Source organism: Pristiophorus japonicus, chromosome 7, assembly GCF_044704955.1.
Source record: "Pristiophorus japonicus isolate sPriJap1 chromosome 7, sPriJap1.hap1, whole genome shotgun sequence".
In the NCBI taxonomy this organism is placed as follows: domain Eukaryota; kingdom Metazoa; phylum Chordata; class Chondrichthyes; family Pristiophoridae; genus Pristiophorus; species Pristiophorus japonicus.
Window position 1 is genome coordinate 199818845 of NC_091983.1, and position 14514 is coordinate 199833358.

Below are 14514 nucleotides of genomic sequence, written 5' to 3' on the forward strand. Positions count from 1 at the left end.
TATCCTCAGGACATTCCAGAGTTTCTTTACCACTGATGAATTAGTTTTGAAGTGTAGCCACAGTTGTAATGCAGGAAGCACAGCAGCCAAGTTGTGCCCAGCAAGGTCCAAAAACTGCAAAGCGATAAATGACCAGATCACCTGCTTTAGTGATGTTGCTTGAGGGATAAATATTGGCCAGGAGAGAACTCCCCTGCCCTTCTTCAAAATAGTGCCTTGGCAAAAGAACCAGAGGCGACATGAGGAAAATCTTTTTTACGAGTTGTTGAGATCTGGAATGCACTGCCTGAAAGAGAGGTGGACACAGATTCAATAATAATTTTCAAAAGGGAATTGGTTAATGCTTGAAGGCAGGGGGGCGGGGGGGTGTGGGGGGAATTTTCAGGTCTCTAGGGAAAGAGCAGGGGAGTGGGACTAATTGGATAGCTCGTTCAAGGAGCCAGCACAGCAGGATGGGTCAATGGCCTCCCCCAGTGCTGCAGAATTCTGTGGTTCTAGGTAAGGAATTGCAGGAATTTGACCTAGAGACAATGACGCAACAGTGATATTTATCCGAGTCTTGAGGGAAATCTGCGGGTGATGGTGTTCCCATGTTGTTGCTGGTTTGAGACACACCAGAGCAGCAAGACAGGACTGGCAGAGGACCATGAAGAGAAAGTTTAGGGCAGGCGCTGGGGCAATCTTTCTTTAAGTGACAGCTGTGGCTCAGTGACTGTAATACTCACTTCTGAATCAGAAGGTTGTGGGTTCAAGTCCCACTCCAGGGGCTTGAGCACAAAAATTTAGGCTGACACTGCAGTGCAGTGCTGCACTGTCGGAGGTGCCGTCTTTCAGATGAGACATTAAACCGAGACCCCATCTGCTTGCTCAGATGGACGTAAAAGATTGCATGGCACTATTTCGAAGAAGAGCAGCGGAGTTATCCCTGGTGTCCTGGCCAATATTTATTCCTCAATCAACATAACAAAGAAACAGATTATTTGGTCAATATCACACTGCTGTTTGTGGGAGCTTGCTGCGCACAAATTGGCTGCAGCATTTCCTATGTTACAACAGCGACTACACTCCAAAAGTACTTCATTGGCTGTAAAGCGCTTTGAGAAGTCCGATGGTCGTGAAAGGTGCTATATAAATGCAAGTCTTTTTTTTTTTCTTTACCGTCAAGTGACAACAGCCAAGACACTGGATTCATTTAAGAAACAGCTGGGTGCTGTAATGGGAGGATGATAATGTTGGTATTCGGGATGGAGAAGATCAAGTGGGCTTAAGGCCTCCTTCTCTCCAATTTGACTCCTGATAGGTTGGCCTTTTAGCATTTCTGTCCGTGTTCTGGGGTCCACCTCACTATGAGAGACGGACTGAATTCAGAGCACGGGGCACCCTTTAATACACGGGAAAGGGTTCCTCGGGTCAGGCTCCATTTACTTTGGCACAATCGCTAACATTGTCACGCTGTGCCTCCCTTCGGAGGATTGATCCATCTGTGTTGAGTCGGAGTGCACTGTTGTATGCCAGGACTTGGATGGATTCCACCGTTGAGCCCAGTATCTAAGCACAGCGCTGAGAAGGGGGTCACATTCCCTCTGATGTTAAGTGAAAATGAAAGGCACGAGGAGATTAGCTTCCAGCGTTAAAGCGCTTTGCTGAAAACCTCACACAGAAATGGAAACAACCTTTTAATACTCATCGTGTTCCTGCTGAACTTAATTGAAAATGAATAAACAAAACACTGCCGCTGCCAGTTTAGACAGAAGTGAAGCCCAAACTCTGCCGTGGCTAATTACACGGGAGAGCCACGGTAACAGGATAAGATTGATTCCACATGGTGTTGCTTTTAATTTTTAATGTCTGAAAGACCCCTGTAACCATAGGTCCCACAGGCAAAATACTTGTTCAGGCTGCAGAAAGCGCTGGAGAGAGCAACATCGATTCTCCTTGTTTGTTGCTTCAGCCGCTTCAAAGAGGCTAGTTCCACTGGTTCAGCAACATGGGACATAAATTGCCGAGTAGGACATTGGAACAGGAGTAGGTCGGGCAGCCCCTCGAGCCTGCTCCGCCATTCAATTAAATCATGGCTGATCTGTAGCACAACTCCATCCCACCCGCCTTGGTTCTCTAACCTTTAATACCCTTACCCAACAAAATTCTAGCCATCTCAGTTTTGACATTTTCAATTAATCTCTCTCAAGAGCTTTTTGTGGGAGAGAGTTCCAGATTCCACCACCCTTTGTGTCAAGAAGTGCTTCCTGACATCACCCCTGAGCGGCCTAGCTCTAATTTTAAGGTGATGTCCCCTTGTTCTGGACTTTCCCCACCAGAGGAAATAGTTTCTCTCTATCTACCCTATCGAATCCTTTAATCCTCTTATACACCACACTTAGATCACCCCGTAAACGTCTATACTGAAAGGAATACAGGCCTAGTCTGTGCATCCTGTCTTGCTAATTTAACCCTCTTAGCCTCGGTATTATTCAGTTTACAACTTTGGAAATCCCTTCCCATAATGCTGTTGCCAAATTCTTGTTTTTTACTGCTCCAAGTCTTCTCCACATTCTGTCACATCAGTTTACATAACTTCCCCTTCCCCACCCCAGGAGCCTCTCAGAACGGGCATTGATTTGACTTAAAGTAAGGCTGGAAATGTGAAATAAAACCAGAAAATGCTAGAAATACTCAGCAGGTCAGGCATCATCTGTGGAGAGAGAAACCGAGTAGACTTTTCAGGCCGATGATCTTCCATCAGAAGGTCTTGTCAACCTGAAACGTTATCTCTCTCGGGGCTGGATTTTCGTTACCTTGCCGCCTCTGTTCGTGCCCCGGAGAAGTGGTAATGGCGGAGGAAAAGCTTTCCGGGCGGGTGGACAGCTCCCAGCGCCCCGCCGGCAAATTTGTTGCCGGTTTTGTGGGGGTGCAGAGCAGCACTGATGGGGTGTGTTGAGCCGGCGTGCAATGCCACCGGTTTCGACTGTGCGTTGACGTTTGTTGTGCGCTGACCCGATAGCGTGCCGTGGCGCGCCGTGGTGGGACCGCCTGGAAAATCAGGTGGTCAGAGCTGTCCCGGAGCGGTGAGTGATGGAATTGGCTGGCTCTTTAGCTCGGGATTTTCAGTTGCTCAGCCGGCCTAGTGGCCTAAAAGAGGTGTGGAACTTCCCCCTTAGTGCCCGCCCCACACTCAGAGCCCAGCTGGTGATTTTTTGCTGACTGAGGCGCAAACTTTTCTCGGGCGCTATCATTACCGCCCCGCCATGAATAACGGCGCGAAATGGACGGTAACGAAATCCAGCCCGACGTTCCTGTCTCTCCACAGATGCTGCCTGACCTGCTGAGTGTTTTCCAGCAGTTCCTGGCTTTATTGATGTGACCCAAGAGATGGTCAGGTGTTGTAGACCATTCTCTGGACAGTTCCACTGCTGGGTAGCTCCCTTTGGTCTGGACACACATGCGATGCAGCTCGGACCCGCTGGAATGATCTACCAGCTTGTCGGGCTGTTCGAATCCTCTCTGCACAGTTGCACAGCTCCCCTCTCTAATTGAAGTCACTCGACCTTGCAGTGGGCACCCCCAAGTGAGCTCAGTACATGCCGGAACTCTGCCACCGGGGCTGTTCAGAGATGCACAAAAGCTGCCTTGGCTGACCAGGCCTCTGAGTTTCCTCTCTTTACAAGAAAGCACTTGATATCCAATGGCACAGCTAAATTCTGGATCAGACCACATGGGCTGTTAATTCAGTGGCACACAGTTCTGCTAAATATCAGAGGTTTACAGCCCATTCAGCCCATCGTTTTCGTTGCTGGCTCTTGGCGAGGACAATCTCACAACAAAAGAAACATAAGAAAGAGGAGCAGGAGTCGGCCATTCAGCCCCTTGAGCCTGCTCCACCATTTAATAAGATCATGGCTGATCTTAAAGTAATCCCACTGTCGCATTGGGTGTAATTTTACCCTCTGCTTCCAGTGTATTTATTACATTTTCCTTCAAAAGGTGCAATGGTCTGTGCCTCAACCTCTCCCTGTGACAAGGCATTCCCTGCTCCAACATTTGTGTGTGAAGAAATGTCAACGACCCTCCCTCCTCACTCTGTTAATGACCATTTTAAATTGATGACCCTGACCAACACTGAGTCCACAACCAGAGGAAATCATTTCACCCTTAGTCACCGTATCAATAGCTCTATTAAATCTCCCCTGGGCTCTTCTCTTCTTTGGCGGAAATAGTTTGTAAAAAAATATATATTATTACAAAGACAAATTACCAAGCCGAAATAAATGCCTTGTGCGGGAGGAATGGAGGTGATCTGTGCGGAGTACAGTGAAATTGGACAAACTGATCCTCCCAAAAAATGCATCCTTGTTGACAGACACAAATAATTACATGGCAAAATATACAAGAAGCACTCTGAAACCACGGACACTGACAAGTTACAAACTACGACAAACTCCAAAGCACCAAGCATTTTTATAACTTTACATTTGCATTTTTACATTCCTTAACCAGCATCCATAGTGGCAGAGAAACCGCTCTATCTCTGGGATTGAACGAACATAAGAACATAAAAAATAGGAGCAGGAGTAGGCCATTTGGCCCCTCGAGCCTGCTCCGCCATTCTATAAGATCATGGCTGAACTTTGACCTCAATCCACTTTCCCACCCGATCCCCATATCCCTTGATTCCCCTAGAATCCAAAAATCTCTCTACCTCAGCCTTGAATGTACTCAGAGACTCAGCATCCACAGCCCTTTCAGCTAGAGAATTCCAAAGGTTCACAACCCTCTGAGTGATAACTGTGACAAGTGCTTAAAATACTGCAGGTGTACTTTTCCAAAATATTTCACTGAGTAATTTGAATACAAGCATCCCATTTCATTCTATTCTTAGCTGTTCAGCTACACCAAAGTCCGTTAAACTGAGAAACAGAAAGAAAAAATACTAAGAAGTCAATTTTTTAGTCTAATATCCCGGGGATAGACCGATTTCTCTGCTGCTGTGCATGCTGGGTAAAGAACTCGCCATTCTTCTGAAAATGATTACAGCACAGACAATGGCCATTTTGAAAATAAAGACACCTGCAAAATAAGGGCAGCTGATGCCAGTCACTAAGGTGTCTGTAATTTACAGCGTTCACTGGACATTAGCTAGCGGTCACTATAAAAAATGGTGAGCTGACTACATTGTGCCAAACATACCAGGGCCCTGCTTGCTGCCCACACACCTGCTGGAGGAGATGTGGTGGGCCTTCCTGTATGTTCTGGGGGGGGGGGGGGGTACCTGGTCATTTGTCCATTGTAGGAGGTGCTCCACTTAAAGCTGGGAGCGATCTTGGCACTACCCACCCTGGCCATTCCATTGCGTGTAATTTGCATCCTCAGATACCTCTCTGGACCAGAAAATGGATACACTTTTCGACGGGCTAAATCCGTCAGTGCTGTGGTGGTTGCACATTTGCTCCATCCTACGCATACAGAACATATAGCTATGAACAGAAGGTCTCTTTTTCCAGAAGGAATTTGATTCAAACTTACAGCATCTTTCAACAGTTATAAAAGAAAGAACTTGCATTTATATAGCGCCATTCACAACTTTAGGTGTCCCAAAGCTTTTACAGTCAATGAAGTACATTTGAAGTGTAATCACTGCTGCAATGTAGGAAATGTGGATGCAGCAAGGTCCCAAAACATATCTGTTTTTAGTTATAAATATTGGCCAGGAAACCAGGTAGCACGCTCCCTGCTCTTCATCGAGATAGTGCCATGGGATCTTTTTCATCAACCTAAGCGGGCAGATGAGGTCTTGGTTTAATGTCTCATCCAAATGACAGTGTAGTACTCCCTCAGTGTCAGCCTAGTTTATGTCATGCAGTCTCTGGAGTGGGACTTGAATCCACAACCTTCTGACTCAGAGCCGAGAGTGCCACTGAGCCACAGTCCTACCATTGAACTACAGAAGGCAGGAGAGAAGCATGCTAACCTGGCATGATAATCACAAAACCTTGCTTATACAGCACCTCTTGCATTGTCCCAAAGTGCTTCCTAGCCAATTAATTACTCTTTCTTTGAACTGTAATCACTTCTGTTATGTAGGCAAATGGGGCAGCCAATTTGTGCCTGGCAAAGTCCCACAGACCGAGATAAATCTGTTTGTTGTGTTGGCTAAGGGATAAATATTTGCTAGGACGCCAGGGAGAACTCCCCTACTCTTTTTCCAATCGTGCTGTGGGATCTTTTACATCCAGCTGAGAGCAGACTCGGTTTAACGTCTCACCTGATACAGGCAGACTGGGCCTTGTCTACAAGACAGCAGTGAGCCTCAGCACCCTGAGGCCAGAGAGTATATGATTCAGCCAGGTTTCCTGTTCCTCCACACCACTTTTCAGTGACCTCTGCTGGACTGCCCTGTGCGTGGGTGTTGGGTGAAGACATTATCAGGATCTGACCTGCTTTCACCTCGGCACCACAGACCCTCCTGCTTGAATAGCCGGCTAACACTCACTAACTAGGCTGAGGCGGCAGCTGGTACCTGTGGAACTGCACTCCAGTGTTAGTCAGCGCAGGAGAGAGAGCTGGGAAAAGAGAAAGAAAGGGCTTCAAAGAACTGATATCCACTATCAGCTGTTTCAATCTCGGTTATCATAGAACCTTACAGCATAGAAGGAGGCCATTCAGCCCATCGTGCCTATGACGGCTCTTTGAAAGAGATGTCCAATTAGTCCCACTCCTCTGCTCTTTCCCTGTATGCCTGCAAGTTTTTACCCTTCAATATATAACCTATTCCCTTTTGAAAGTTACTATTGAATCTGCCCGTGGAAACAATTTCTTCTTATTTACAAAACTTTTCATGATTTTGAACACCTCTATTAAATCTCCTCTTAACCTTCTCTGATCCGAGGAGAACCATCCCATCTTCTCTCGTCTTGCCACATCACTGAGGTTCTCAGCCCTGGTGTGGGATAAATCATTAGCCGATGGCAGTAAGATAACCCTGCTGTAAGTGTGCTTCAGCAGAGCTGCCAAGTTTGTGTGCCGCGTGCTGCGGCCATTAAACGGCTCTCTGCTTTTCCTGGCACCCCTGCCTTTCACAAAGGCCTCCTGCCAGGCTTGTTGGTATAGTTCAGATGATAATCCCCCCACCCCGCAAGACCGGTGCTAGGTTACACAACCTATGTGTAGCTGATTAGTGCTCCGTTATCGAGTGCCGGCACCGGGGGCTGGAGGGCGGAAGGGGGGCGGAGAGTTGTCTGGCCACCTGTGTTAAATAATATGACGTTTTGTCATGGGTGACATTCTGTCTTAAAGGGACAGGCCTTCCCAATCCAAACCTTTTCCCCAATCTTCAAATTAAGGCTCAATTTAGCTTTTACTTTGGCCGCGTAACAACTTGAGAGAAAGTTGGATAAGGCCGCAAACCAACTTAATTTTCCACACACTTCTAAATCTATTCCTCAACATGGCAGCGTTTTGAAAGGCTTTTAAAATTTTATTCACCTTTGCTCTCTGGTGCCTTCCCATGAAACATCATTATTGTCCAAGAATGTGCGATTTGTCCCCAGCCTGCTGCCAACACCGTTCATTCAGTGCCACAGTAGTAGGTGTGATTATCCTGGGCACTGGCGGAACTCGTCCTCTGATTCAACTTCCTTCCTGTGGTAAAGTACCAGGCCTCCACTCACTACTAGGCCCCATCTCCTCACCACTTCCTCTCCTCACTCGGCCTCTGTTCATTATTATGCACTGTTATTCACTAAGTCGCCATTCATTACCAGGCTATGGGAAAAGAGGAAGGGAAGTGAGACGAATTGGACAGCTCTTTCAAAGAGCAGGCACAGTCACGATGGGTCGAGTGGCCTCCTTTGTGCTGCAAGGTTCTATGGGAGCGAAGTTGGGTGACTTTGCGCCTCCTAACAGGGAGTGGGGGGGGGGGCGGGAGTGCTAATGGGGCGATGACAGCGATTCCTGCCATATTTGGCAGGAGTTTTGTGGTGGCGATCATGATGTTATCCTTCGTGCGGATAACGTGACGTCATCGCTATGCACATCGCCCCAGACCCGAAATTACATTTTGCCCCCTGCAGCATCGCCGGGCGACAACACCGACAGCTGCAGCAGGCGTGCATCGGGCGGCCGGCCGCTCACTACCGGGGCGATGGTTAAAGGCGAGGTGGCCGAGGTAAGTAAAAAAAAAACTTATGTTTTTTCTTCTTGCTTTTTTCGTGGGTTCCTTCCCGCGATCGATCAGCCCAGCACTCTGCTCGAGTACTGGGCTGATCACGCAGGATTGCGGCTGCCGTGTGGTCCAGGTAAGTTGTTTTTATTTGGCAGAGCCCGTAACGATGGGCCTTCCCTTTAAGGGAAAGAAGGAGCCTTTCAACGTGGCACCGCTGTACGGCCCAGTGTGCTGCGCTGCTCCACTCACCGCCCCGCCTGCTGCCGACTGCATTCCAGGAAGGAAGTGGTCCGTCTGATTTAGCGCTCCACTTCCTTCCTGGAACGCAAATGGCAAATTTTTTTAAAGTTTGAAATCGATAGTGCTTGGCGCTAACTTTTCAAACTTTTAAAAGTAAGCACCCCAAATGGGCCGATAGTGAATTCCTCCCCCTCTGAGTGTCAAAACATCACATAGTAGGGGCACGAGCAGATACTTTTCAAATTGCACTGAGCATTGTGGCGCACATAAACATGGCAGCCATTGTGCCTCATCACAAGGCCTCCACTCATCAGCAGGCAAAGAGATGAACGACCTGTGAACCTGTTTATGGGTGAGGGAGGAACATGGGCCTGGACTCCCTGCTGTTCTTCATTAACATCAAAATACCTGGGCCCTTGGATCAATGTCTGATCCAAAGGAAAGTAATATGTCCTTACTATACAGTATAAATGCACACGAGGCCCATACTTGAGAGAAGGTCACTTTTGATCAGTAACCTTTATTAGCCAGCACTGAAGTGGAGAAGATGGGTGGAGCTTCCCCTTTTATACCTGGAAGTCCAGATTAGGAGTGTCTCCCACAAGTGGTCAGTGTTCTCACGGTGTACAACTTAGGTCAGTTTATACATGGATTACAATGACAGTATACATGACATCACCTCCCCCACCAAAGTCTTATTGGGATCACAGGTTAAGTCTCTCTGGTGGTTTATGCTCCCTTGTAGAGCGCCTGAGTTGGGGCTCCGGTTGTTGGGCGCTGGCCTGAATGTTTGCTGTTGTGGTGCCTCAGGCCTGTCAGGACTGCCCACAGTGACTGGGCTCTCCTCCACTTGGTTCCGGTGTTCGGTCACCTGTGGTGGAGTAAACTCTACGTCGTGTTCTTCCTCTGCTTCTTCTATGGGGTTGCTGAACCTCCTTTTTGTTTGATCCACGTATTTGCGGCAGATTTGTCCATTGGTAAATTTAACTACCAGAATCCTAGTAACCTCTTTGGCAATCACAGTGCCTGCGAGCCATTCAGGCCCTGCAGTGTAGTTGAGGACAAAGACAGGGTCATTGACATGGTGGGGTGTATAAGGGATAACCTGGTTTGAGCGTCCTTTTCATTAGCAGCTCTGCGGGTGGAACGCCTGTGAACGAGTGTGATCGGGATCTATTGGCCAACAGGAGGCGTGATAAGCAGCTCTGTAGGGAACCGCCTTGGATTCTGAGCATCCCCTGTTTGATTATCTGCACTGCTCGTTCCGCCTGGCATTTGAGGCCGGCTTGAACGGTGCCGTTCTGACATGGTTGATACCATTTCCTGCCATGAAGTCCTGGAATTCAATGCTTGTAAAGCACGGGCTATTGTCGCTGACCAAGTCGTCCGGTAGACCATGGTTGGCCAACATTGCCCGTAGACTTTCTACCGTGGCAAAGGATGTGCTTGAATTGAGAATGTCACACTCGATCCATTTGGAGTAGGTGTCTACGACAACCAAAAACATTTTTCCCATGAAAGGACCTGCGTAGTCCACATGGATGCGTGACCATGGCTTGGCGGGCCAGGACCAGGGGCTAAGGGGGGCTTCCGTGGGTGCATTGTCCAGCTGGGCACATGTGTTGCACCTGCGAACACAAAGTTCCAGGTCTGCATCTATCCCTGGCCACCAAACGTGTGACCTGGCAATTGCCTTCATCATGACAATGCCCGGGTGCTCATTGTGGAGTTCTCTGATAAACGCCTCTCTGCCCATCTGGGGCATGACTACTCGGTTTCCCCACAGTAGGCAATCGGCCTGAATCGAGATTTCATCCTTACGCCTGTGAAATGGTTTAAATTCCTCAGCGCATACCCCCTACATGGCTGCCCAATCCCCATTCAGGACACATTTCTTGACTAAAGATAGTAGCGGGTCTCTATTTGTCGAGACTTTGATCTGACGGGCTGTCACGGGTGAGCCTTCGCTTTCGAAAGCTTCGACAGCCATGACCATCTCAGCAGTATGCTTGGTTGCCCCCTCAGTGGTGGCTAGTGGGAGCCTGCTGAGTGCATCGGCACAGTTTTCAGTGCCCGGTCTGTGCCGAATTGTGTAGTCGTAGGCGGCTAACTTGAGTGCCCACCTCTGTATGCAGGCTGACGCATTTGCATTTATGGCCTTGTTGTCGGCCAAAAGGGACGTTAGGAGTTTGTGATCTATCCAGCTCAAATTTCCTGCCAAACAGGTACTGGTGCATATACACATGCAAGCGCTTCCTTTTCTACCATCCCGTAGCCCTTTTCTGCCTGGGACAGACTTCTGGAGGCATAAGCTACCGGCTGTAACTGACCCTTGGCATTAACATGCTGCAACACACACCCGACCCCAGAGGACAACGCATCGCACATTAAAACAAGTTTCTTACGCGGGTCATATAGCATTAACAGATTGTTGGAGCATAACAAATTGTGTGCTCTATCAAAAGCCCTTTCCTGGCTGTCCTCCCAGACCCATTCACGACCTATGCGTAGGAGCACGTGTAGCGGCTGTAACAGCATTCTCAATTTGGGAAGAAAGTTACCAAAATAGTTCAGGAGCCCGAGGAACGAACGCAGCTCTACCGTTTTGGATGCAGTAGGTCTGATCCCGTCTGCTGCTACCCTCATCCCCAGGAATTCTACCTCTGGAGCTAGGAAGACGCACTTCGCCTTTTTCAGTCTCAGACCTACCTGGTCCAGTCTGCCTAGCACCTCCTCCAGGTTGTGGAGGTGTTCTTCAGTACTGCAACCCGTGATGAGGATGCCGTCTTGAAAAACCACTGTCCTGGGAATTGACTTGAGGAGACTTTCCATATTTCGTTGAAAGATTGCGGCAGCCGAGCGAATCCTGAACGGACATCTGTTGTACTCAAACAACCCCTTGTGTGTCATGATCATGGTCAGCTTCTTCGACTCACTCACCAGCTCCTGGGTCATGTAAGCTGAGGTCAGGTCCAATTTTGAAAAAAGTTTGCCGCCGGCTAGCGTCGCAAAGAGGTCCTCCGCTCTCGGTCATGGGTACTGGTCTTGGAGTGACACCCGATTGATGGTGGCCTTGTAATCACCACATATCCTGACCGACCCATCCGCCTTGAGCACCGGCACGATCGGGCTCGCCCAGTCACTGAATTCGACTGGTGAGATGATGCCTTCCTTCAGCAGGCTGTCCAATTCGCATTCTATCTTTTCCCGCATCACGTACGGCACCGCTCTGGCCTTGTGGTGTACTGGCCTGGCGTCCGGGTTGACGTGAATCACTACCTTGGTCCCCATGAAAGTGCCAATGCCGGGTTGAAATAATGAGTCAAATTTGTCCAGAACCTGTGAGCATGATATTTGCTCCACAGAAGAAATTGCATTGTCATCGCCCCATTTCCAGTTCATGACAGCAAGCCAACTCCTCCCCAGTAGTGCGGGACCATCCCCCGGGACAATCCAGAGTGGCAACCTGTTCTCCGAATCTAGCACCGGAATGATCTCCTTTGTATATGTCCGTAGCTGTGCGTCAATCGGCAATAATTTTGGCCTTGGACGCCCACAACTTGTCGAACAGTTTGATACTCATCAGGGACTGGCTGGTCCCCATGTCTAGCTCCATTAATACTGGGATGCCATTGAGGAGCACTTTCATCATTATCGGTGGCGTCCTGGTATATGAAGTGTATATGTGCTCCACATGAACTCGCTGAACTTCAGCTTCAGCGATTTCCCCCAGTATTCATTTGGCCTCATAGGACTTACATTGGGCCCGTCCTCCTCGTACATCAACCTGGCTGCAGGCTTCCTCTACATGCTCGCCAAGTGACCACTGACGTTGCAATTTCTGCAGGTATATTGTTGATGCCTGCAAGCTCTGGCTGTGTGTTTGCCTCCATACCTCCAACATGATAGGTCTAAGTCAGCATGGATTTGTGAAAGGGAAATCATGCTTGACAAATCTTCTGGAATTTTATGAGGATGTTTCAAGTAGAATGGACAAGGGAGAACCAGTTGAGGTGGTATATTTGGACTTTCAGAAGGCTTTCGACAAGGTCCCACACAAGAGATTAATGTGCAAAGTTAAAGTACATGGGATTGGGGATAGTGTGCTGACATGGATTGAGAACTGGTTGTCAGACAGGAAGCAAAGAGTAGGAGTAAATGGGTACTTTTCAGAATGGCAGGCAGTGACTAGTGGGGTACCGCAAGGTTCTGTGCTGGGGCCCCAGCTGTTTACACTGTACATTAATGATTTGGACGAGGGGATTAAATGTAGTACCTCCAAATTTGCGGATGACACTAAGTTGGGTGGCATTGTGAGCTGCGAGGAGGATGCTATGAGGCTGCAGAGTGACTTGGATAGGTTAGGTGACTGGGCAAATGCATGGCAGATGAAGTATAATGTGGATAAATGTGAGGTTATCCACTTTGGTGGTAAAAACAGAGAGACAGACTATTATCTGAATGGTGACAGATTAGGAAAAGGGGAGGTGCAACGAGACCTGGATGTCATGGTATATCAGTCATTGAAGGTTGGCATGCAGGTACAGCAGGCGGTTAAGAAAGCAAATGGCATGTTGGCCTTCATAGCAAGGGGATTTGAGTACAGGGGCAGGGAGGTGTTGCTACAGTTGTACAGGGCCTTGGTGAGGCCACACCTGGAGTATTGTGCATAGTTTTGGTCTCCTAACTTGAGGAAGAACATTCTTGCTATTGAGGGAGTGCAGCGAAGGTTCACCAGACTGATTCCCGGGATGGCGGGACTGACCTATCAAGAAAGACTGGATCAACTGGGCTTGTATTCACTGGAGTTCAGAAGAATGAGAGGGGATCTCATAGAAACGTTTAAAATTCTGACGGGTTTAGACAGGTTAGATGCAGGAAGAATGTTCCCAATGTTGGGCAAGTCCAGAACCAGGGGACACAGTCTAAGGATAAGGGGTAAGCCATTTAGGACTGAGATGAGGAGAAACTTCTTCACCCAGAGAGTGGTGAACCTGTGGAATTCTCTACCACAGAAAGTTGTTGAGGCCAATTCACTAAATATATTCAAAAAGGAGTTAGATATAGTCCTTACTACTCAGGGGATCAAGGGGTATGACGAGAAAGCAGGAATGGGGTACTGAGGTTGCATGTTCAGCCATGAACTCATTGAATGGCGGTGCAGGCTCGAAGGGCCGAATGGCCTACTCCTGCACCTATTTTCTATGTTTCTATGTTTTCTATGAGTCGTTGTTGGAAACAAAAGGTCCATTACCAGTCGATCGTCTCTGACTGTCTCTGTAACTGTCCTTAAATACACCATTGACAGGTTTTGATGGCCCCATTACTGGCCGCTTTGTCCCTTGTGATGACATGAATCACCGTTCAGCTAGCCATTGTCTCTGTTGAATTCCCCCTTTGGGTTCGACTATATGCTCGGTTATATCCGATTGCCCCTGTCTGCCTGGAGAACTGTGTGCCGCGTTAACAATGTTGACTCCCTGTCCATTTGCTGCATTTAAACCAAGATTCTTCCTCCCCTGAGATAAATGTCTGGGCCATCAAAGCCGCCGTTTCCAGGGTCAAGTCTTTGGTCTCAATCAGTTTCCTGAAAACCCCAGCGTGCCCGATGCCCTCAATAAAAAAGTCTCGCAGCATTTCCGCTCTGCATGCACCTGGGAACTTACATAGGCTCGCCAGTCGCCGGAGATCTGCCACGAAGTCTGGAACGCTTTGCCCTTCTCGCCGCCGGTGCGTGTAAAACCGGTGTCTCGACATGTGCACGCTGCTCGCCGGTTTAAAGTGTTCCCCGATCAACTTTCTGAGTTCTTCAAAAGTCTTGGCCGCCGGCTTCCCTGGCGCTAGAAGGTCCTTCATCAGGGAGTACGTTCTGGATCCACAAACCCATCAGGAGATGAGCCCTGCGTTTGTCGGCCGAATCCTGTCCCAACCATTCCTTAGTGACAAAACTTTGCTGTAGTCTCTCAATAAAATCGTCCCAATCATCACCAACACAGTACCTCTCATCTGTGCTGCTAGTGGCCATGCTCGCGTGGTTTAAATCCCAGTTTCTTGTCGCCAATAATATGTCCTTACTATACAGTATAAATGCACACGAGGCCCATACTTGAGAGAAG

At 48.4% G+C, this 14514-nt stretch overlaps 1 protein-coding gene across 5 annotated transcripts in view; it reads left to right on the top strand.

Moving 5' to 3' along the window:
• The window catches only part of daam2 (dishevelled associated activator of morphogenesis 2), a 397560-nt gene that overhangs the window by 224504 nt on the left and 158542 nt on the right, over window positions 1-14514 (top strand). The window lies entirely within an intron of this gene.